This window comes from Octopus bimaculoides, chromosome 12, assembly GCF_046866305.1.
Source record: "Octopus bimaculoides isolate indiv1 chromosome 12, ASM4686630v1, whole genome shotgun sequence".
NCBI classification, from domain to species: Eukaryota; Metazoa; Mollusca; class Cephalopoda; order Octopoda; family Octopodidae; genus Octopus; species Octopus bimaculoides.
Window position 1 is genome coordinate 14,276,282 of NC_142939.1, and position 25,374 is coordinate 14,301,655.

The 25,374-nt window shown below is 35.7% G+C and overlaps 2 non-coding genes across 2 annotated transcripts; both read right to left on the minus strand.

Annotated features, from left to right (window-relative positions):
• Nucleotides 1-22,647: 22,647 nt before the first annotated feature.
• Nucleotides 22,648-22,719, minus strand: Trnac-gca (transfer RNA cysteine (anticodon GCA)). Its single transcript has one exon. It is a non-coding gene; the product is annotated as a tRNA-Cys (tRNA).
• Nucleotides 22,720-24,466: 1,747 nt separating this feature from the next.
• On the minus strand, nt 24,467-24,538 carry Trnac-gca (transfer RNA cysteine (anticodon GCA)). Its single transcript has one exon. It is a non-coding gene; the product is annotated as a tRNA-Cys (tRNA).
• Between the last annotated feature and the right edge of the window lie 836 nt (nt 24,539-25,374).

Sequence of the window (25,374 nt, forward strand, 5' to 3'; positions counted from 1 at the left end):
TTTCAGCAAAGAAATCTCTCATTTCCATAAACTAATAAGCAACTACGAGCGATCAAATAACAGTTCTATAAGGCAAGTTATCTTGAAGTGTGTGCATTTCTAAAGTTACAGTCTTTGGCTTTCATTAAAGAATTGTGGTATTAAACAATAAACTCGTATAGTAATAAATGATGTTATATTAGTTCAGTGATAGAAAATACGATTGTAGATCAAGGTTTCCTCGGTTCAAACCCAGCTGTTTCCAAATGCCAAAAAACTGAATACTTTCGTTTCTTTTAATGTGGTGCTAATTTAGATTAGTTGATATGTAGATACAACATGGCGTTGTCGATCATATATTACTCCATCTTTTCATTGCTAGCAGATGGGACATACTTCATTGATTTTAAATCCATAATACAACAGCGTTGAAATACGTTTATCTCATTTATTGTATCGTCTGCTATTGTTCCTGTGTAGATTCAATATGGTGAAGTAGACAATAACTCGAGCTTTTGTTTCATGTTTCTGGACAAAATATATTAAATCTATAGTTGTTATAATTCACCTCCTTCTTGGCATCAAGCATTATATATGAAGAAAAGATAATATAAAGAAGGGATAATACAACTGATCATCTATTGAAATATACGCCTGATCACTAATGCTTAAGACACTGAAGCTGCTAACTCTAATTATGACACTATTGTGTGAGAAACACAAATAATAATCCGTTTTATTGTTGTTTAAACAATATATTACTATACAGTTTACTGTTTAGAGACTGCTGCCTACTCTATCTTTTAAACACTTTCTTCATATTCTCGCCGAAACTAAAAGCAAATTATGCTATGGGGGCTAACTAGCGTTGAAAGAAAAATTATGGCTGATTTGACAGATTTTATTGCTAAAAGGGTAATACAAGAAAATCCCTCAGTCTTTTTATGTCAATATTGGCACCTTCCATCAGTGTAACATTTGTTGTACAATTATTATTATTATTATTATTATTATTATTATTATTATTATTATTATTATTATTATTATTATAATTATTATTATTACTATTAAGGCGGCGATCCGGCAGAATGTTTATCACGCTGGACGAAATGTTCAAATTCCGCCGAGGTCAACTTTGCCTTTCGTCCTTTCGGGGTCGATAAATTGAGTACCACTGAAACACTGGGGTCGATATAATCGACTGACCCCTTCCCCCACAAATCTCAGGCCTTGTGCCTATAATAGAAATTATTATTATTATTACTATTATTATTATTGGTTTGTTTACACGTGTCTGGGTCGGTTCTCACTGGTTTGTTGAATTTTATTGGAAACAATTTTTGCTTACACATTTTTATCGTTTACTAGCTTCAGTCATTAGACTAAGGCCGTGCTGGAGCAATGCCTTGAAGAATTTTTAATCGAACGAATCGAACCCAGTAGTTATTAAATTTTTAAGCCTGGTACATATTCTATTAGTCACTTTTGCCGAACCACTATGTTACGAGAGCGTAAACACACCAACATCGGTTGTCAAGCGATGATGGGAGACAAACACAAACACGCACGCAGATCTTGGCAACAACTGCCAGAAAACTCTTGTCGCTGTGTGTCGGCTAAAATCCGACGCTAAATCGACAACACAAGCCCGGGTGGAAAGAAGTGTGGGTATGCATAGATCATGTGTCGAGGGTGAGACGGTTTGAAAGCGAAGAGGTTCTCTTGAAAAGCGAAATACTAGCGCTGAAGTATTACATAGCTACCATTCGTGACAATGACTTCTCCATCTCTCCAACCCATTTCGGGAGGAGGACCCATCACGTTAAGATAAAAAGAGTTCCACCTAGGTTGGGCATCTAGTGGCTACTCACGTGTGTCGTTCAGGAGGGCAACGGAGTTGTACTCGAAGTTAAATGAGCAGAGAGGGAGTTTTGGCCTGGAGCCGATATAATCAATTAGCTCCTCGCCCAATATTTCAGAGCTTGTGCCGGAAAATTATATTCATGTATTAAAGTAGATAATATATCGTACGCTTTTTCAAAAGGCATTTCTTATAAGCTTGTCGGTTTTCCTTTAACTGTTTTTAAACAAAACATTAAATTTTTTTAATTCACCACTCCAAGTAACAACAAGAAACAGTTTATATTGAGAAAGAAAAATAAGCTGATATCGCTGATATGTACACCTGATCACAAACGCTAAAGATAGTGAATCTAATTTTTACACCTTTGCGTGAGAAACAAAGATAACAATCTGTTTTAATTTTTCGTCAAAATATTTTGATGTTGCACAATCGATGCACAGAAACGGTTTTCTCTTCTATCTCTTCGGCAATTTCTTCATATTCTTGTTAAAACTAAAGGTAAATTCTCTATGAAAACTTACATGTTGCCGATTTAGCAGATTTCGTTCCTAAGAGGGTCATACAAGCAAATCATAATGTTTTTTTTTTCCTTTATACTTTTCCAAGGAGTGACTGTGATAGGCGCAGGAGTGGCTGTGTGGTAAGTAGCTTGCTTACCAACCACATGGTTCCGGGTTCAGTCCCACTGCGTGGCACCTTGGGCAAGTGTCTTCTATTATAGCCTCAGGCCGACCAAAGCCTTGTGAGTGGATTTGGTAGATGGAAACTGAAAGAAGCCCGTCGTATATATATATATATATATATATATATATATATATATGTGTGTGTGTGTGTGTGTGTGTGTATGTGTGTGTTTGTGTGTCTGTGTTTGTTCCCCCACCATCACTTGACAACCGATGCTAGCGTGTTTACGTCCCCGTAATTTAGCGGTTAGGCAAAAAGAGACCGATAAAATAGGTACTAGGCTTACAAAAAATAAGTCCTGAGGTCGATTTTCTCGACTAAAGGCGGTGCTCCAGCATGGCCGCAGTCAAATGACTGAAACAAGTAAAAAAAAAGGATAAAATAATTTAAGAAAAACTCTCTATTCAGTCTCGAGCACAGCTGAGTGATTAGGAAGTGCGTTTTGCAACTATACGGTTTTAGGTTCATTCCTACTACTTCTTGTGCCTAAATTATGAAGACTTATTCAGGACGTTGGATTGGCAGAGTTGTTAGAACGACGGCGAATATTCTTTTAAGCATTCATTTATGCTTTGGGTTCAAATCCACAACTTCGGTTTTTGTCCTTGTGGGGTTGACAAAATAAAGATCAATGAAGTACTAAGATTGATGCAATCAACTAACTTCTTTCCTCTAAAATTCTGACCTCGTGCCTAAATCATGAATAATTATTATTCTTAACGCTGTTACTCTGTGTATAAATATTTCCTCCAAAAGATCTCCATTGAATAGCTTTAATAAATAGTTTATATTCTTCGCTTCAGAAACTTTAGATCAGTTTATTCAAAATGAGTGAGAAAGAAAACAGACAAAATGTTCAATATTTGCTAAGTCTAAGTTTAGAAACTTAATCCAAGAGAACTCTTACATAATAGATTAAAAACGGAGGTTATTTCTCTGCGAAAATTCACAGACACACTTCATGGCAATTCAAATTATCGAACTTGCTTAAGACCTCTCATAATGAGTTGTTAGTTTCTGCTTTTATTAACATTGAGACACATAATTATTGAACTCTACATAAATTCAAGGCCGTTGTAGTTTTATGATTTTCATCTTACAAATACACAGAAGTAATCGTTTCAGCTAACGGTGGCGCGCAAGGTTGCTCCTGTCTCAAGATTTCGTCGTAGGTTAAGCACTCTTCTATTTTTTCTGTTGAATGACGCCATGTTTAGTACAATTAAATTAATTGTCTCATTTGTGGTTAATACCGTGTTTAAAGGATATGTGAATGTTCATTGCGAATTGATCGAAATCTTTCGATTTGTTGCGTATTTGAGATTTCTTCGCCTAAGTTGCTTTTGGAAAAAGTTAGTGGGATGTGACAAAGAGTTTGAACGATGTAACAATTCACAATTTCATCCATCTTAAATAAACTCGTTCAAACATCTTAAAATAAAGAGCATAAAATATTTACTTAAGTTTTCATCGGAAATCGTTGGAGAATATCAGTTTTAATAGTAACAATATAACAGAAAATAATAAAACTCCAACTTTTGTAAGTTGTTAATTTTCTTTGACAAAATAGTTTGTGGGGGAGGGGGATTTTTTTTTTTCTGAGGTGTTTTGGAAAAGTAAAAAGCAGTTGGATTTGATTCTGTCAAATCTTTAGCCATAAATACCTCCAAATCGCCTACAAGCTTTCTTGCAACGGTAGCTAGTACTCCGAGCTTGATTAATTCATATTTTAGGCGAGGAAATAAAAATAACATCAACAGCATAGGAGAGTAATTCTGCCTAAAGACCAACATAATATTTTGATAGCAACAAAAAGGAAAATTATTTCTGTTTCTCACATAAAGTTGCAATAATCTGCTACTTGGCATCGACAGATCGATGAATTAAACAACCCTATATTTAATGAGTTTTCTTCAGAAACAACAGTATTGTATTTGATGGTGATTTCCCCATCTAAAAGACAATGTGATATAATATCTACTTCGCCATTTAAACCCCACATAGCAACAATGATAAAACACCACAGAGAATATAAAAGCATTCCTCAGTCGTTCGAGAGGTTTTCCTTTCTAACTCTGACGTCCCTTTGATGCAAGAGCGTCGAATTATCTCAGCTACGTTGTTGTTTGTAATATAGGTCATCAGGACAAAACACATTATACTTTATATGTCATGATAGCGAAATCTATCATACCTTCCTTTTATCTTCTTTTATTTCGGTCATTGGGTTGTTTAATACACCGATCTGTCCATACCAAATATCAGATTATTGCAACTTTGTACAGGGACACCACCTTGAGGGATTTAGTCTAACAAATCGATCCCATGACTTTTTTGAAAGCCTGGTACTTATTCAAACGGGTTTTTTTTTTTGGCGAATTGCTAAGTCATGGGGGCGTAAACAAACCAACACCTGTTGTCATGTGGTTGTGGGGTGGGACAAATACAAACACGCACACAGATATATATATATGTATATATATTCAACGGGCTTCTTTCAGTTTCCATCTACCAAATCCACTCACAAGGCTTTCGTAGACCCAGGGGCTATAACAGAAAACATTTGTCCCAAGGTGCCACACGGTGAAACTGAACCCAAAGCCACATTGTTGAGAGGGAATAAACGTTTCTTACCGCACTCATTTTCAAATATGAACATGTTCTATCGTTAATTTTAAACACAATACGTTAAATAAACGATTGTTTAAATTCACCTACTTATCGCTAGCAAGTCGCAGAATATATAGAGTAGCACGTATTGATGCATAACTCTAGTCAAAGCGAAACAATCTGCTGTCTCTTAATTATTGAGGTTTTCTGTGTGAAACAAATGTTTCACTCATTTTATTGTTTCACCATTTTATTGTTTCACCATTTTATTGTTTCGGCATTACAGTGTTACACATTTCGAATTTAAAGACAGCTGACACCTTTTACGTGCTAAGATTTCTTCATATTCTTCACTAAAAATGAAATGAATTATCAGAGGGTGTCTAACTAAAGATAAAAAGAAGTTTGTGATTGATTTACAAGATCTTATTGCGAGCAAAGCGACACAAGCAAATCTAAATTGCATTTTACTTTTACAAAATATTGGAGAAATATTTCGAATATTTCTCCAATATTTTGTAAAAACATCTTAGACTTATATAATAGATACAAAGACGGATGCATAGGTAGATACATACATAGGTTGATATAGTTATATCATTTAATTTATGTATGTGTGTGTATATGTCGATGCACCGTAGTACACTGGTGGTGCTCCAGCATGGCCACAGCCTTAAGGCTGAAACATGTAAAAGAATAAAGGTACATGTGTGTGTGTGTGTGTGTGTGTGTGTGTGTGTGTGTGTGTATGTATATATAGTGTATGTATATGTATATATATATATATATATATATATATATATATATATATATATATGTATATGTATATATAGTATATATATATATATATATATATATATATATATATATATATGTGTGAGTATGTGTGTGTGTATAGTATATATATATTTGTGCGTATGTATATATAGTATATATATATATATGTATAGTCTGTCATACCGGCCATGACGAAGGGAAATAGCCCTGAAACTCGAGTCGCCTTTATATATATATATTTATATTTATATATTTATATATTTGATCCTTTATATTGAACACTCAATATTTCATCTACATTCAATACTTTCTTTCATGGTGCCATCCATTTTTATTTTATTTTATTTTATATTGTATATTGTATATCATATTATATATTGTATATTCCATATTCTATACCCCACATTAGTTCTGCAGGAATATAAATAAAACATAAAAAACAGACAGTGTTGGAACTCTTTTAAGCAAAATAATATATTCCTCTATACACAATCATACAAAAAAAACCACCTTTTTTGTATTTATTTTTACTCGCATATATATATATATATATATATATATATATATAGTATATATAGTATATATAGTATATATAGTATATATATAGTATATATATATATATATATATATATATATATATATATATATATATAGTATATATAGTATATATAGTATATATATATATATAGAGATTTGTGTGTATGTACGTATGTATGTATGCATGCATGCATATTTGTATCTATCCTTCGGTGCCTTCTGTAAAAGTGCTTCTCAGTATGGCGGTGCCACAAATGTTTTCTTTAACCCGGAAACTGGAATCGTGTTTATGTGAAATGTTCTTCTATAAATGAAGTCTTCTTTAGTTCAAATTAGGAACGATTAATGAGAATAACTTGTAGAGAAAATAGCTCAATGATAAAGCATTCGATTTTTCTTTTGCCGCAACACTGGTTGTCCTCTGATTCAACAATATTTAATACATTTTTCATCTTCATCGTACTTTTATCATCATCGTTGTGTAGAGTCAATATGGCTGAGTAGATAATATATTATTCTATCAATTCCCGGGTCGCTCCATCAAATATGATGTTGTTGTATGACGTCTCGTTGTTTCTAGACAAATCACATTAAGTCTAATATTTTTTTTTTAATTCAGCAACGTGGCGGCAACAAGTAGCAGATTATATAAGAAAAGGTGAATGCAGCTAATCATCTATTGATACATATTTCTGATCACAAAAGATCAAGCTATTGACTCTTATGCGCACCTTTGAGGGAGAAAAAGTAAAATGTATTTATCCTTTTATTTTTTTATTGTGCAATGATATCATGTTGTTATACAAGTGGTCTTTTAAAACAGTTGATATATTATATTTGTAAAATGTATAGTCGAGTCTAAAATATAAATAAATTACCTTATGATGTCTAACTACCGTTAAAAGAAAGTTTGCTGGTGAATTATTACATGCTATTGACAAAGGAATGAAGCAAAACGATGTATGTATGTATGTATGTATGTATGTATTTATGTATGTATTTATGTATGTATGTATTTATGTATGTATGTATGTATGTACGTATGTACGTATGTATGTACATAGATCAGAAGTGGGTCCCTCGATTCGCTAGTACCCTGGGTAACTTTTCCTGTGTGCTCATACCTTAAGACGATATTTGTGTCCCCAGGAAAACCTGATCTCTCTGGAGCCCGGCAAAATGGTAATACAAGTGTAGAGTTTTTGAGCAAGTGCCCCAGTATTTAGGCTCTATCAATCTCTTCGTACCAACCACCAGCTGATAGGAGAGACCTCCGCGGGACTTCAAGCCTTATGCGGTGGAAAAAATTAATACATACTCACACATGTGCACATATATATATACATACGTACACACACACACACATATACTCACATACATACATACATACATACATACATACATACATACATACACGAATGCATGCTTGCTTGCATGTATACATACATATATATATACGTACGTACGTACATACATACATACATACATACATACATACATACATACATACATATATTCATACATATATACATACGTTATGATTATGCACAGTTTCCATCTACTAATTTCACTCACAAAGCATTGATCTGCTTGCGCTTATAGTAGAAAATACTTTCCCAAAGTACATCACGGTAGGATCGAATCTCAAACCCTTGGTTTTGCAAAGCAGGCTTCTTACACACACAGCCATGCCTGCGCTTAAACATATATCACTTCGGCAATACTATGAAAGTGATCTCCACGGCATTATCTTAGTGAAATTAACGCGCTCTATAACAGAATTGGTAGAACGCTAGACTAAATAAATACTTTGCTATCCTTAGTTACGTCCCTTTGTATTCTGCGTTCGAATAAAATAATATAATATAACTACTATATATTAAGTACTGTGGAGGTGCAAAGGCCCAGTGGTTAGGGCAGCGGAATCGCGGTCATAGGATCGCTGTTTCGATTCCAAGACCGAGCGTTGTGAGTGTTTATTGAGCGAAAACACCTAAAAGCTCCACGAGGCTCCGGCAGGGGATGGTGGCGAACCCTGCTGTACTCTTCCACCACAACTTTCTCTCACTCTTACTTCCTGTTTCTGTTGTGCCTGTAATTCAAAGGGTCAGCCTTGTCTCACTGTGTCACGCTGAATATCCCCGAGAACTACATTAAGGGTACACGGGTCTGTGAAGTGCTCAGCCACTTGCACGTTAATTTCACGAGCAGGCTGTTCCGTTGATCGGATCAACTGGAACCCTCGACATCGTAAGCGACGGAGTGCCAACACACATGAAGTACTACGGTCGCCATAATCTACTGTTGATAACCTATCAAAAATAATAAACCGGTTTTGTTTTTACGCCAGAAGTCTTTATCAGAGACATAGCTAACGTCTCATTCTAATAATAATAATAACATCTTTTTTCTTTCGTTTTGTTTTTTTCTTATTTGAAATTATTCTTGTTTCATTGGAGCAAAAACTACGAATTACACTTTAATATTTCCTTACTTTCATTTGGAAGCTTGAAAAGATAGATTAATTTTATCAATTAACTATTTATTGCTTCCCATTCATTTCCAAATGTTTCCTCATTAATTTAGCATTACTTATATATTTATTTATCTATGATAAATCAATTCACACACACGTACGCGCGCGCGCGCACAAATACATACAGGCGCGCACACACACACACACACACACACACATACACACACATCTATACATACACATATACATATATATATATAAACACAGACACATATAATACACACGTATGTACAGATATATGTATATACACACACACATATATATATGTATATATATTTATATATATACATCTCTATAGTACACATCTCTATAGTACTTGCTCTGAGATTTAAAACACATCTATATAGTTTTATGTGTGTGTGTGTGTGTGTGTGTGTGTGTGTGTCTGTGTGTGAATGTGAGTGTGTGTGTGTGCATGTTTGTATGTAAGTGTGTGTGTGTGTGTGTGTGTGTGTGTGTGTGTGTGTGTGTGTGTGTGTGTGTGTGAGGGTGGGGTTGTCAGATAAATTCGTTCGTTTCTTTCCAACGTTATTTGAATTAGCACGAAAAATATTGTTATTGCAGTTTTGAGTTCTTTGTATTGCCTTGATTTTTTTTTTTGTTTTGTGTATTTTTTTGTTTGTTTATTCTTTTTTTTTTATAGATCTGTTCGTCCTCTACAACTTTTGTTTGTCATTTTTTTATCTATGAATACATTTTTACCTCCTTCAGACATATAATGATGGAAGGCCAAGTAGAAAAGTGAAAACAAAAGAGCATTTACGATACCTGTTTCTCCTCGCTTTCAGTTAAGTTTCCAAAGCTGCCAAAGAGTTCGAAACAATACAAGTTGAATTCTTTAGGCCAAAATAAGTCGACTTATACACCAAGATGACTTTGGAGGCCCAAACATTCCATATGAACTGTAGCAGATTTCGGAAAGATAGTGACCACGTTTGAATATTTACACATGCTTAAAGAATATACTATGTTGACTTCCCGAAAATACGATGTTGACGTAACTTAAACAAAACACAAGCGTGTGACCTTCATAGATTTAAACAATAGTCAACATTTGTTTGCAATGAATTTCTTGTTTGTGTCTCTCTCAAGAAATTTGGCGTCTGATTAATTGAAATTATTTCATAGAATTACAAGTTTATTCAGTATTTAGTTTAGTCTCTTTATAATGTAAGTTCTAATCTTATCTGGTTGTCTTTTTTTTTTCTTAACTTTAAACTTCGCAAAATCGAGAAAATCGTGTCGCTTTAACCAATTACACAAAACTCTAACACTACATTGATGAGAAAAGAGATCCTTTTTAAAAAAAAATAGAAAACATACCAAAATACACTCAGGAAACCCATCTACGGATAAAATGTATATTTTCACAAATATAATGAGTCTATGTGCATTGAACTGAAGGAAGCAAAAACGTTTGGAAGTGCTTTCTTGTCAGAGACAGTCACATTGCGAAACGTCATTATTCTCTTCTCACGACAAACGAATTTATTCTGTTCCATTTCGTAAACATTCATTGAATTGATTTCTACCAAAATAGATGGCCATTATTTTATTTAAATTCTAATATTTCACCGTGTTGTAAATATATCCATCCAACAACTTATATAGAAAAGATCCATAGAGTAAAGATATCAGTTTATCCACTTTTATCTTCACCTTTTTATCAACTGTCTGACACTTATCGATTGATCTTTAGATCGATTGAAGTATGAAACAATCTTCACAGGATTTTTATCTAACAGCAGCTATAGTCATCTTTATTTCTCAGCAATCTGTCCGGTGTTTTACTGCTGGGTTTTCCTCGCCTACAAACAATAAACTATTTTGTTAGATCAATTGGATCTTAACACAACCTAGAGATGGCTTCAGTCGATAGCAATAAAGAACTTTATCTCTAAGCAGTCCGTAGAGTCTTTTACTGCTACGAATTCCTTCGATGCTCAATTTGGCACATGATTTACATCAAGTTTGACAAGGACTGGAAAAAAAGTGTAAACTATTATGAAAGATTTTGGTATTATTTACAGAAGAGCATGAATAAAAGTGTGATTGAATAGAGAATGTGTTATATGAATGTTATATATGATTCTAGTGCTGACGTTATTATTGTTGTTTAGTATCGAAACTATACTGGCCAAAAGGTGTGTGATAAAATATTCCATACTGATATTTTAGAATATCTTTTAGATTTTACTTGTTTCAGTCATTAGAGTGCGGCCAGGCTGGAGCACCGCCTTCAAGAATTTTAGTCGAATAAATTGACCCCAGTATTTAGTTTTTTTTTTAAACCTTGGTGCTTATTTTATCGGTCTCTTTTGCCCAACCGCTACGCTATTGTGACGTAAACACCAGCACCGGTTGTCAAGTGGTGGTGGTGGTGGTGGACACGTACACACACACACACACGTGTGTGTGTGTGTGTGTGCGTTTGTGTAAATATACATACACATAAACAACGGGCTTCTGTTAGTTTCCGTCTGCCAAATCCACTCACAAGGCCTTAATCTGCCCGAGGCTTCTTATGAAAAACAGGGCCGATTTGAGGGCTTCTGACCCTGAAGAACTGAAGAAAATAAAAAGACAGATAAAAAGCTGTTGTGAAGAACAACAGAGGAAGCAACAATAGCAACAGACTCCTAACCCTATGGCTTGCACTATTTCAAACAGATGGCAAAATAGAAAACAGACAAATGGATATTGCTGCTAAGGAAACGGACAACACGTGCGACTTCTGGTATGTCGGTAATGGAGGCACACGATTGGCTAAAATTTCAAATTTTAAAGCTTTGTAACTATTTTTATAAATTTCTGTCAAAAATGAATGTGATTTTCGTCATTATCAGGTTTAAACTACATCAATGTAGAAAATATGAATGAAATCAGGCAGTACGAACGAAACTTCAAAGATCCAAATGTTCCGGTGAGTAAATAGATAAATTTATTGGCAAAGACTCAAACCGAAAACAAAGTCGTAATAAAGTGGACTCTCAGGATTGATCCGAAGATCCCGAGATTTGTAGTGAGATAATTCCTATGCATTCCCTTGCACCTACTCGCTTTTAGACTCTGAAACGAAATACATTCTCAAATATCTCGATTCTTGTTGCAACAAGACCTAAGTTTTAAAACTCTTCTCTCTCTCTCTCTCTATATATATATATATATATATACATATATACATATATACATATATATATATATATATATATATATATATATATATATATATACATACATACATACATACATACATACATACATATATATATATATATATATATATATATATATATATATATATATATATACATATATATATATATATATATATATATATACATATATATATATATATATATATACATATATATATATATATATATATACATATATATATATATATATATATATACATATATATATATATATATATATATATATATATATATATATATATATATATATATATATATATATTTGTTTCACTGGGAGAACGAAATGGGAAACTTTGGACAAATAAAAGCATAAAATTACTTTACTACAGACACGACAACTGGGATTGAAATCAAATCATCGGAACGAAACAAGGGAAACTGTTGGTGGACAATGGTAGGTGAGGTTGGTTTGTGCTTTCAGAAATTAGAGATAAATAAACTGGAAGAAACGTACAGCAGGTATTGGAACCGATACGCGTTGATTAATAGTCAAATGATTTTCTATTGAGTTGTGTTTGTTCTTCCTTTGTGGTAATGACGTTGGAGATTTGCCGTCTTCACCATAGAATAAACACGACACTAAAATAAGACAGAACAAATCTGATTTCCTTCATTTTTTTTTTTTTTATATATATATTATTACTTTGATTTTTGTTGTTGATATTGATGTTGTTTTGGGATAACTTTCTGAAATAGAAATTTAGTGACAACTATGTTTGATACAGTGGTATGGGAGTTACTATAAATTATTAACGAGCATATAAGAGCTACAAAAAAGTGTCTCGATTGGCTATATTAACGATACAGAAAAATCGCTTAGAATATTTTTCAAAGAATATTTTACTAATTAAAAGATTTCTTTAATTAATAATAACGGTTTCAACTTTTGGTACAAGGCCGGCAAATCTTAGGGGAGGGTATAAGTTAAGTCGATTACATCGACACCCTTCCACCCCAGTGTTCCATTTGTACTTATTTTATTGGCCCTGAAAGAATGAATGGCAAAGTCGACCTCGGTGGAATTTGAACTCAAGACGTAATGCCAGAAGAAATGCTTCGCAGCATTTCTAACTATTCTGCCAACTCGCAGCCTCTCTTTATTTTGTTTTACTTGTTTCAGTTATTTGACTGCGGCCATGCTGGAACACCGCCTTTAGTCAAACAAATCAACCCCAGGACTTATTCTTTGTAAGCCTCGTACTTATTATATTGGTCTTTTTTGCCGAATCGCCAAACCCTGGAGGTACGTCTCCCAAGGTACACGGCTAGAAGCACCACCTCGTCTGTCTTCAGCAGTGTGGCCGAGTACAGTCTGGCAGTTATTATCTCCTTAAACGGCACCTCCACCGTTCCATATTTTCGTCCTCTGGCAAGGTATGATATCTCCTGCCAGACTGATCTCAGTGCCTTTTCCACCTGTGCCTCCGACACCACTTCTATTTTCCTTGTTGCTGTAGCGTAGGTTCTTTAAACAATCGTCCTTTCTTCCTTGTACTTTAATACTTTTGAGGGGAACATCTTCACATCGTTTCCCTCCCTTTCAAGCATTCCCTTGAACTCGCTCAACTCTTCCAGATTCACTTCTTCAGTTTTTTCTCCAGCCACCACTGCATAATTCCTCTTCTCCATCTCTTTGTTTATCTTGTTTAAATATTCAACTAATTCCTCCTCAGACGAGGACTGGAAAAAAGGATTCTGGGGAAGAATACTTTAGCTTCTCCCAACTTCTCGCTCGACGCCCATCCATTACACAAGAGGAAAAACGTCGCACAGCCAAAAAAACACGTCGATCTCACACAAATCCAACAAAACAAATGAATTACGGCAAACCGGAAGCAAGCAAATTACCACACAGCCACTCAATAACAACGATTTTTAAAAATTACTTATTTATAAGCATGCGAACAAACTAAATTAGCTGAGTTGCTAGAGCATCGGACAAAATACCTAGCGGTATTTATTCTTACTTCTTACGTTCTGAGTTCAAACTCGACTTTCGTGCTGCCGAGTTCGAAAATTAAAGTACAATTGGAGGTCGATGAGTTGGCGGAATCGTTCGTGTCAGATGATACGCCTTGTAGTGCCGGTCCTACGTTCAATTCTCACCTCTCACCACAACCTACATATGTAGCGGACTTAATTCGTCACCCCACCCGTTTTAGCACGACCGACTTGCATCTTGGGTACCTTTGGTGGAGTTCAGTCTGCTGCAAGCATTTTTCCCTTTTCTGCCAGAAATCTCGGAAACCCTTTAAAAGACCCTGGCCACTGCCCTTCACACATGACTAAAAAAAATTTTAATTATATAATAGCAGCGAATTTCCACGAAACTCTCGGCTTTTGAGTCACTCTGTAACTAAAAATTAATAATACAGGGTGTTCAAAAAGTTTCTCTGCAGTGATTTTTTTTTATCCTGCGCATGTGCAACTTGGCTATCACTGCGTGGGCGGCCGGGTGTCAGCCATTGTTCCTCAGTCATTACTTACTGCGGTGAGACTTTCTGAACAAAGTCTATCATTAGCCGGATAAAATGCTTGGCGGCATTTCACCCATCTTTACGTTCTGAGTTCAAATCTCGCCGAGGTCGACTTTGCCTTTCATCCTTCCGGGATCGACAAAATAAGTACTAGTCAGCTAGTCGACCACGGCGGAATTTGAACTCAGAACGTAAAGACAGACGAAATATCTCTAAGCATTTCGCCCGGCGTACTAACGTTTCTTATTTCTTTATTGCCCACAAGGGGCTAAACATAGAGGGGACAAACAAGGAAAAAGGCATTAAGTCGATTACATCGACCCCAGTGCGTAACTGGTACTTAATTTATCGACCCCGAAAGGATGAAAGGCAAAGTCGACCTCGGCGGAATTAATTGACGTCGGCGGAATTAGTCGACGTCGGCGGAATTCGGCGTGCTAACGTTTCTACCAGCCTGCCGCCCCAGTACAGTTAGAATATTGTCTTAGATAAATCCGAGAACGAAATTTAAAATTAAAAAGAAAAACACATATAAAGAAATATTTCATTTTATACTTGTTCTCTTTTCTTTTTTTCTTTCTTTTTCTTTTCGTTTTCTTTTGATGATGGTGGTAGTGGTGGTGTTTTTAACTTTGAAATTGAGACGAAGAAACAAAGCTTTAAACTTGGAAATCTTTGTGAATTCTTAACGATTTCATAAGAGGTAAACGACATCATTTTTCTCTATTTTAGTCGTATTACAAAAAAGAAAAAAAGAAGAAAGAAAAAGTGAAAACGTTATTGAATATTTTTCAAGCAATACTTTACTAATCAAACATAACAATTTATATTTGAAGTAAATGAAAGCTATTTAATGGCAAACCAAACAGAAACCACTAGAAAGAAAGAAAGAAAGAAAGAAAGAAAGAAAGAAAGAAAGAAAGAAAGAAAGAAAAGGAAGGAAGGAATGTTGTAAAAGGAATGAGGTGGACATCTCTCCTGTTGGATTTGAGTCGGCTTATCGTGGTTTATTGTAAGACTAGCAGTATAACCCGGCGCTGCTCGGGATTAAGCTACGATTATTAAATGATTAAGTCCTTTATTTCAAACCAAAATAAGTAACATCGACATCAGATTTGAGCGAAATCCGTTGAAATTGGTTTGGCTGAAAATGGTTTGCTGGCAATTTGATTGGGAAATCCCATAAGGAATCAGTTTATTGGTTATTTTCACTTATTGACTCTTTTTTTAAATATTGCATTAGAGATCTGCATAGGAGAAGGTTGATCTGAAGGTTTGCATTGGGGATCTGGATTGGAGTAACTTAGGAAAGCTTACCAACAACCTTAACCAAAAAATAAGGAGCCTGTCCCTTCTATGTTAACTGTAACCCTAACCCTAACTCTGACCCTAAAACCGTAACCCTAGCCCTAATCCTAATCCTAACCGTAACACCCTAGTGGAAATCGTGCGGGTGTTAATCTGAAAAATTACCAAACCCTTTTTGTGGTCCGAAAAACGGGTTGGGGGGTGGGGTGACTGACAAATTGTTACATACGTTTTTGTTTCATAGTTGTGAAATATAAACAAAACTCTTTCGCTCCCAAAGTAGTATATGTGCGTATGTGTGAGAGAAAGATGAACGATTTAAAATAAATAAATGACTTAAAATAAATATATTTGAATTGTTGTGTGAGAAAGTATATATAATCTTAGTATAGAATATAGTGTCTTTCAAAAACGTCTTATATTTGAAACTATATCTCATGTTTAAGAAAACAAATGCATTTTACTCTGTCTTCCTTAGCTACGTTTTCTTTCGTAATACGCTTTGTCTCCCTCTTCCACTTGTTCGTTCCTTTCTTTTTTTTTGTTAGACGCTGTCTTGGTGAGAGAAATTTTTTTTCCTTGGCCGCTTTGTCTCCCTCTTCCACTTTTTCATTTTTTTTTTTTAGACGCTTGGCAAACACTCTGTTTCTCCCCTTGTCACAAACACACTATTTGTTTCTTTCTCTCTTTTTTCTTTCTCTCTCTTTCTTTCTCTCTCTCTTTCTTTCTTTCTTTCTCCCTCTCTTTCTTTCTTTCTCCCTCTCTTTCTTTCTTTCTCTCTCTCTTGCTCTCTCTCTCTTCTTCACGCGCGTACGCACAGATTTGACTTCGCCATGTCAACAAACTTCAAAATTGGTAAAAGTTTATCGATTTTTACAGCTTATACGCGGGTGCCTCTGTGAGAAATATTTGATAAAAACACAGATAGGGTCATGAACAATGTCCTCCTAAAATTGGAGCGACATGCGTGCTAATTTGTGGACGTGCATAACCCACATCACGTACACACACACACAAACATCTTGTATTTTATAGATATTGATAATGCAATTTCTTTAATTTAGCAATGACGTGGGATGAGTGATTGAGGACGTCGAAGATGGAGCTCTTAGTTAAGTTTTACTGTATTTTCAGTTTAAATTATACTATAGCTGACTTTTGCCTTTCATCAACATATAAACACACACACACACACACACACACACACACACACACACACACACACACACACATAAAGGATAAGCATATTAAAAGGGATCCGCGAGAAAACTCATTTGAATAATAGGATTGAGAACCACTGTTGGGAACCACTGAACTAAGCTTTACATCAGGCGTCTTAACAATTGTGCCAACGCGCCGGTATTTGTGTCTTGATTTTGTTCGGCGATCTGTTACTATCACCGAAACTACGATGAACTTTGTGTTCTAAAATTTTGCAATGACCAGAGGTCTTCAAAGCAACAATAATCTTTTGTACTCAAGGCACATGAACTGAAATTTTTGGAGAGGAGGCCAGTCGATTAGATCGACCCCACTACGCAACTGGTACTTAATTTATCGACTCCGAAAGGATGAAAGGCAAAGTCGACCTCGGCGGAATATGAAATCAGAACGTATAGACAGACGACATACCGCTAAGCATTTCGCTCAACGTGCTAACGTTTCTTATTTCTTTATTGCCCACAAAGGGATTAAGTCGATTACATCGACCCCAGTGCGTAACTGGTACTTAATTTATCGACTCCGAAAGGATAAAAAAAGGCTAAGTCGACCTTGGTGGAATTTGAACCCAGAATGTAACGGCAGACGAAATACTGCTAAGCTTTTCGCCCGGCGTGCTAACGTTTCTGGCAGCTCGCCGCCTTTGAAAGCAATAATGAAGAAACCGTTATTGTTGTAATTAACGATGGAATAACAACAATACTGAAGAAGAAAACATAAAGGGGAAAAAGCACAGATTCGAGAAAGGAACGTAGCAGAGAAATTCCTGAAAGATCAATCAAATATTGGTTTGAAATGCTGGCACAAGGCCAACAAATTCTGGAGAGAGAGAGAGAGAGGAGGTCGATAACATCGATCACAGATGCTGCCTTTGGCGAGCAACACTTGTGATCGGTTAATGCAGCTGTTTGGTGCAGTTTCGATAATCACAACACCTTAAGCCCTTTCCTTCTAGACTAAGAAAAATAGTCCCGTAATTTGCGTCAATTAAGAAGGGTCATGCGGCCGATAACACTTCAGAAACCGAGCTGAAAAGGGGCTGAAAAGGGGCTGAAAAGGGCTGATTGAGCGCTGGTAACAATTGCTAATATGCTTATTTATGATTGTATGCGTGCTGAGCATTGGGTCGACGTGGTGGACTAGCCTCCTAACCCCGCCCCCAATTTCTACCCCCTTGTGCTTATAATAGAAAGGCTTATTACATTGATTTCTTGTTAATTTTCTTTGTCATATGAGATCTTAATCCTGGATGTATTCTTTCAGGCAAAACATTATTGTTTAGTTATTTATGTTGTGTTTTTAGAAAAACACTCCGAATTCTATGGGAATAAAGTCATATTAAAAAACAAATAACAATAATCAATATAAAAGCAAGTATATTTTGTTTAAATGAGTATCTTTGGTAAAACCGGATACGGTGGGGATATAGCTCAGTGGTAGAGCATTCGACTGCAGATCGAGAGGTCCCCTGTTCAAACCCGGGTGTCCCCTTCAACTTTATTTTTGTTGTTTGTTTTTTTTTTCCGTTTTAGCTGAAATTTGTATTTCAAACTTATGAAAATAACCTGTAAAAATGCTTCTCAGCATTTCTTCCGACCTGACGTATTAAGTCCAAATTCGGCCAAAGGCGAGTTCGTGGGAAGGAGGTGGTCCATTACATTAACGCCAATGCTCAGCTGGTATTTATTTCACTGACCCCTAAACGATGAAAAGCAAACTCGCCTTCCGCGGAATTTGGGCTTAATACATCAAGTCGGAATAAATGCTGAGAATTATTTTCCCTGATCTGCAATCAAAATCAGATTTTCATGTTTGAAATAAAAATTTCGTTTTGGTGATAGCAACAGATCGCCGAACAAAATCAAGACACAAATCCTGGAGAGCTGGCAGAATCGTTAGCCCCTTGTGGGCAATAAAGAAATAAGAATCGTTAAGACGCCAGATATGAAGCTTAGCTGCATTTCTTCCAGTTTGACGTTCTGGGTTCAAGTAAAGTTCTATGCTCGATGTAGTCGTTTTGTCCACCCCCGACTCAAAATTACTGGCATTGGGTTAAAATTTTGAAGGATAGTGCTATTAATATTTTACTTGTTTCAGTTATTAGAATGCGGCCATGCTGGGGCACAGCTTTGAGAAATTTTATGCGAATTAATCGGCCCGAAATGTATTTTCTTTTTAGGCCTGGCTGTTATTTTATCAGTTTTTTTGCCAACCGCTACGTTACATGGACGTAAACACGCCAACACCGGTTGTCAAGCGGCAGAGGGGGGAAAACACAAACACACAGAGACACACACACGCAATTATATATATATACGACGGGCTTCTTTGAGTTTCCATCTGTCAAATACACTCACAAGGCTTTGACCGGCCCGAGGCTATAGTAGAAGACACTCGCCCGGAACCATGTGGTTGGGATACAAGCTTCATAATGTACGCCATCCAAAATGTATCGATGGAAAATTTCATTAAAAATATAAGCACAAGCATTTTGAAGAAAGTTAGGGAGAAACAAAATCGACGGGCATAGTTTTGTAATTATGCCAAATTGTGAAAACGCATGTCTATATGTAAAAAATATTTGTATCATGTGAATATGAAACAAAGCAATGTTCAACTGTTCCTCATTTAGTTTTTCAGTCTTTCGGCGCGAAGTGTACGTATCGTTACGTATTCATTATTTCTGAGAGTGCATTTATTTTGTGTGGAGCGAAACACATAATTTATTGTGAGCAATACAACTCAATAGGAAATATAAAAACATTTGCTGATAATGTTAGTGAGAATTTACGTGAGATACAGAACATGGGCACAGGCGTTTTTATATCTTCTATTGAGTTGTATTTCGCACAATAAATTATGTGTTTCGTTCCACACAAAATAAATGCACTCTCAGATATAATGAATACGTAATGATACGTACATTTCGCGCTGAAAGACTGAAAAACTGAAAGAGAAACAGTTGAGCGTCGTTTTGTTTCATATTCATACGATACAAATATTTTTTTTACATATATTGGGTTGTCCGGAATGTGCGTGCCGATTTATAGTAGCTTACCTTTTGACTTATTTGCCATGAAACCACCTCAATTCTGGGAAGAGGGTATTTTCAAGTTAAAGGAAAGATGGAGACGCATTGTGCAACAAAATGGTTCATATTTGGTTGATTAAAAATGTAATAGCAAGTATTTATTAACTTTTTTCTTTCCTTTCAAAATCGGCACGAACTTTCCGGACAACTCAATAGATATGCGTTTTAACAATTTGGCATAATTACAAAACTATGCCCGTCGATTTTGTTTCTCCCTAACTTTCTTCAAAATGCTTATATTTTTAATGAAATTTTCCATCGATACATCTTGGATGGCGTATATTACGCAGGTATGGCTTTGCTTCTGAACCGCATGGTTCCGAGTTCAGTCCTACTGCGAGACACTTTAGGCAAGTATTTTTCTACTACAGCCTCGGGCCGACTAAAGCCTTGTGAATAGATTTGGTAGGCGCAAACTGAAAGAATCCCCTAATGTGTGTGTGTTTGTGTCGGTATTTGTTCCAGACCACAGCTTGACAACTGGTGTTAGTTTTTTTGTTGTTTTTTTTTTTTTGTCCTCCAGTTAGCAGTTCAGTAAAAGATCCCGATATAATAAGTACCGGGCTTTAAAAAAATATAAATTCTAGGATCGATTCGTTCAACTAAAAATTCTTCAAAGCGTGCCCCAGCATGACCGCATTCTAATGACTGAAACAAGTAAAAGATAAAAGAAAGATTATGATTATATCGGTAAATGTGGTAAAAACAAACTTTTGGTGAGGAATTTCGGTTAATTTCACATCTGACTTTGTCACCTCAAACTTTCTTTAAAATGCATGAGATGAATGGAATTTTCCAGAAACATTTTAGATAATCTTCATTATAATTATGGTGCAGGGAGGATTATAAAAATAAATTTACCTCACCGGAATTTTGTTAAATGCATATTTCTTAATGAAATTTTCTAGAAATACGTATTCGACAGGGTAGTAGAGAATTAGTTATTTTATTTCAAGTTTTATCAAAATAATTGTAGTAAGAGATGACAAAGTTAAACAAGTAAACCAATCTTGGACAAATGACATGTTTAAAAGATGAAAAATCTAACCAAAGAAATTGAACGATAAATACGGTTAGTGATGAGAAGCCTTTGGTAAAATTGAGCAGTAATTTGTCCATGTATCTAAAAAGAAAGGTCTTCAACAAATGTGTGCTGCCTCTCATTACGTATGCAGCAGAAAAGTAGACAAGAGCATTGAAAATAAATTAAGAGCAACTCAAAGAGCCATGGATATGGGGAGTGTTGAAGAATAACAAAATGGATAAGCGGGAAAAGAACATGATAAGAGTGGCAACAGGCTTAATAGATATTATCTGGAAAATAAAAAAACACTGAAATAGTCTTTGGCGGGACATGTGTTTAGGAGAAAGGACAATAGATGGAATAGCAAATTGACAGAGTGGACAACACATCCAGAAAAAAGAACAAGACCACGCAGAAGTTGGAATGAAGATTTAGTTAAATTCTTCAGCTCCCAAACACAACTATAGTTGAGGAAAACATCACACTGTGAAGAGAACATACTGAGAAGAGAACATACTGAGGTCTTCGTCCAGTAATAGACTGAACATGTGGAAGAAAAATTGTACTCTGCATTCTCGAAAACCTATCTCCGGGAAAATTCACTAAAAGAGAATATGCATTCCTAAGAAAGTTACAAAGTAAAAAGTCAATGGGGAAAGCATATATCTATGGTTATGCCAACGATTTACCAAATGCTCCATGTCCACCTTAAAAATATTCTCCAGTTTTTCTTGACTGCTTGCTGACAAGATTTAAACACGGTTTTAGATAAGCGATTTTATGGCTATCTTTTCATGAAAATATTTTGAAAATATTTTGCTTGTCTTTCAAAAATCCTGTGAGGTTCTTAATTATATCAATATTGTTCTAAGCAGATAATGCGACAATGGCCATTGTGGAAGGCGAAATGTGACAAGTAGGGTAAGATGAAGAACAGAAGAGACATCAAATAGATTTTCCCATTTGTTGTCATTTTGAAGTGCGTGCGACACATTGTAGCATGTCTGAAAAGAGAACGGTGAAAATAATATTCTACATGTTAACGCCAAACTGAATATTGGATTCGTATTTTTTGTTATCTATTTGTTTCACACGAATGCAAGCGAAATAAAATCAACAGGACATTCAGAAATCATTAAAAAAACAAAACGCACACAAATAGAAAGAATATGATGACGCTTAGAAATAATCACATTTGGTGAAATATAGGTTGTACTGAATAGAATGAATAACAACGTCACGATGAAATTACAGTAATTAAGAAGGAAACAAAACATTTGAAAAAATAAATGCAGAAGATAAAGAAATGAAAAATTTCTAAAGGGGACACCCGGGTTTGAACCGGGGACCTCTCGATCTGCAGTCGAATGCTCTACCACTGAGCTATACCCCCATATGGTCAAAGTCTTCAAAATATACTTATTTGAACAAAATATACCCGCGTCGGTATTGCTTAATGCTATTTATTTTGCAGTGTCACCTTATTCTTATGTAATGTGCAAAATCGTAGGAAAAGCTAATAAAGAATGGATCAATAAGTAAATAACAAAGCAATATTGTTTTATCTCTGCGGGAACAGCTGGAACTGAAATCACATAAACTAAAGAAGAATGGACGGCGAAGTAGCGTAACAATGGCACACCTAAGATGATGTTCATTAATAAATTACGGATGCGTTAATAGAGTTTCTTTTCAACGCTATACTGTACGGTAGCACGCAGGACGAAATGCTTAGCGGCATTTCGTCTGTCTTTACGTTCTGAGTTCAAATTCCACCGAGGTCGACTTTGCCTTTCATCCTTTCGGGATTGATAAATTAAGTACCAGTTGCGTACTGGGGATCGATCTAATCGCCTGGCCCCCTCCCCAAAAATTTCGGGCCTTGTGCTTAGAGTAGAAAAGTATGCTGTATGCGCATGGCCTTGTAGTTTGGGATGTTCAACTCTTATTTATTTATTGCTCACAAGGGGCTAAACATAGAGGGGACAAACAAGGACAGACAAAGGGATGGATTAAGTCGATTACATCGACCCCAGTACGTATCTGGTACTTAATTTATCGACCCCGAAAGGATGAAAGGCAAAGTCAGCCTCGGCGGAATTTGAACTCAGAACGTAATGGCAGACGAAATACCACTAAGCATTTCGCCCGACGTGCTAACGTTTCTGCCAGCTCGACGCCTTGGGATGTTCAGCTCGTCATCATAAAGGGTTAAGGACGAATTGATGGCATTCGTGCATGTTTGAAAATCTTTCATCTTTCCAGCATCGATATTACTCAAGAAAAAGGAACGCCTCAATACAGCTTAGCAACAACGCCGTCACTGACATAGTAGTTACAATGCTGGAACGGACGCTGCAAGGAAATTCTTCTAACACTCTAACGGTTCTGCCAATCGACCCTTTTGGGTTCGTACCTTATTTGTCGATCCCAAGAGAAGAACAAGTCAAGCTAATATCAGCGGATTTCAGCTCAAAACGCAGGTCGCCGGAATTTAAACCGTAAGACAGTCAACCCGACTCTGAAGACTGAGGTAGAATATATATACAAAAATTTATTCCAGTGACTCGTTGAATGCCACAACGCAGCATGTGTAATTGGTCTGTACAACTAGAAATATGACTGTTACAACTTATCAAAAGTACCTTTTCGGTTCACTATGTGCGTGACACCTCTTGATCTTATTGCAGTATAATACATTGACCTATGTCTTCATCATATATACGACCGTCTTGATTGGAATATTCGAGGCTGATCTCATGGACTGGCAATTTCGTAAAGAGAAATGAAATCAAATGAGGAATTTCTCAAATCATTATAAGATGTACAAACAAATACACGCACACAAAAAAAGATAAGGTAAAGAGATAATTGTATTTGACGAAGGAAAGTAAATATGGTATTAAAATATAAATAAACTATCAGTAATGGAAACAACAATCTCACGATGAAATTACAGGAAGAAAGAAAGAAAGAAAGAAAGAAAGAAAGAAGGAAGGAAAGAAAGAAAGAAGGGAAGAAAGAAAGAAAGAAAGAAAAAAGAAATAAAGAAAGAAGTGAAGGAAGGGAAATAGTATGTTAAGAAAACTCAAAATATAAGACGAATGCAAAACCCTATCGAAATCTGAAAAAAAAACAGAAGGGGACACCCGGGTTCGAACCGGGGACCTCTCGATCTGCAGTCGAATGCTCTACCACTGAGCTATATCCCCCACGTATACCTCACGCGTTATTTTAGCTATTTAAACAAAAATAAATAAATGTATATTCATTTTGGTTATTGGTATTTGTGACGGACTCCATTTTGACAAAACCTGAAAAACAAGAAAAACTAACGTGATGGAATGACACCAGAAATATCCAAACATTGTCGACAACTAAAAATATAAACAGATGAATGACAAATAAACGTGACAATGTGACACGTGTGATCCAAGGATGTCAATTAATTTAAATAAAAATGTTAAATCTTCACAGTAATATTGGAAAATAAGAATAAATACTGAAAACTAATTACCATAGAAACTAGCGTAATGCATACATTTTGTTTTCTCTAGATTTTTCAGACTTTGAAATTAAAGGTGTAAATAGCAGGTGTAGCTGTGTGGTAAGAAGTTTGCTTCCCAACCACATGGCTTCGAGTTCAGTTCCACACCTTGGATAAATGTCTTCTACTATAGCCTCGGGTCTTATAAGTTAGTTTGGTAGATGGAAACTGAAAGAATCCCGTAGTATATATATACAGTATTGGCATGTATATATACAATGTGTGTGTGTGTGTGTGTGTGTGTGTGTGTGTGTGTGTGTGTGTGTTTGTCCCCCACCACTGTGGTGGTATGTTTACGTTTACGTAACCTAGCGGTTCGGCAAGAGATAGTGATAGAACATGTAGCAGGCTTTAACAATGTACTGGGGTCGATTAATTCGACTACCTTTAAGGCAGTGCCCCAGCATGGCCGCAGTCTAATGACTGAAACAAGTAAAAGATAAAGGAAAAGAAAGATAACTCATCAGAATTAGTATGGTTCAGATGTAACAGCGGATTTAT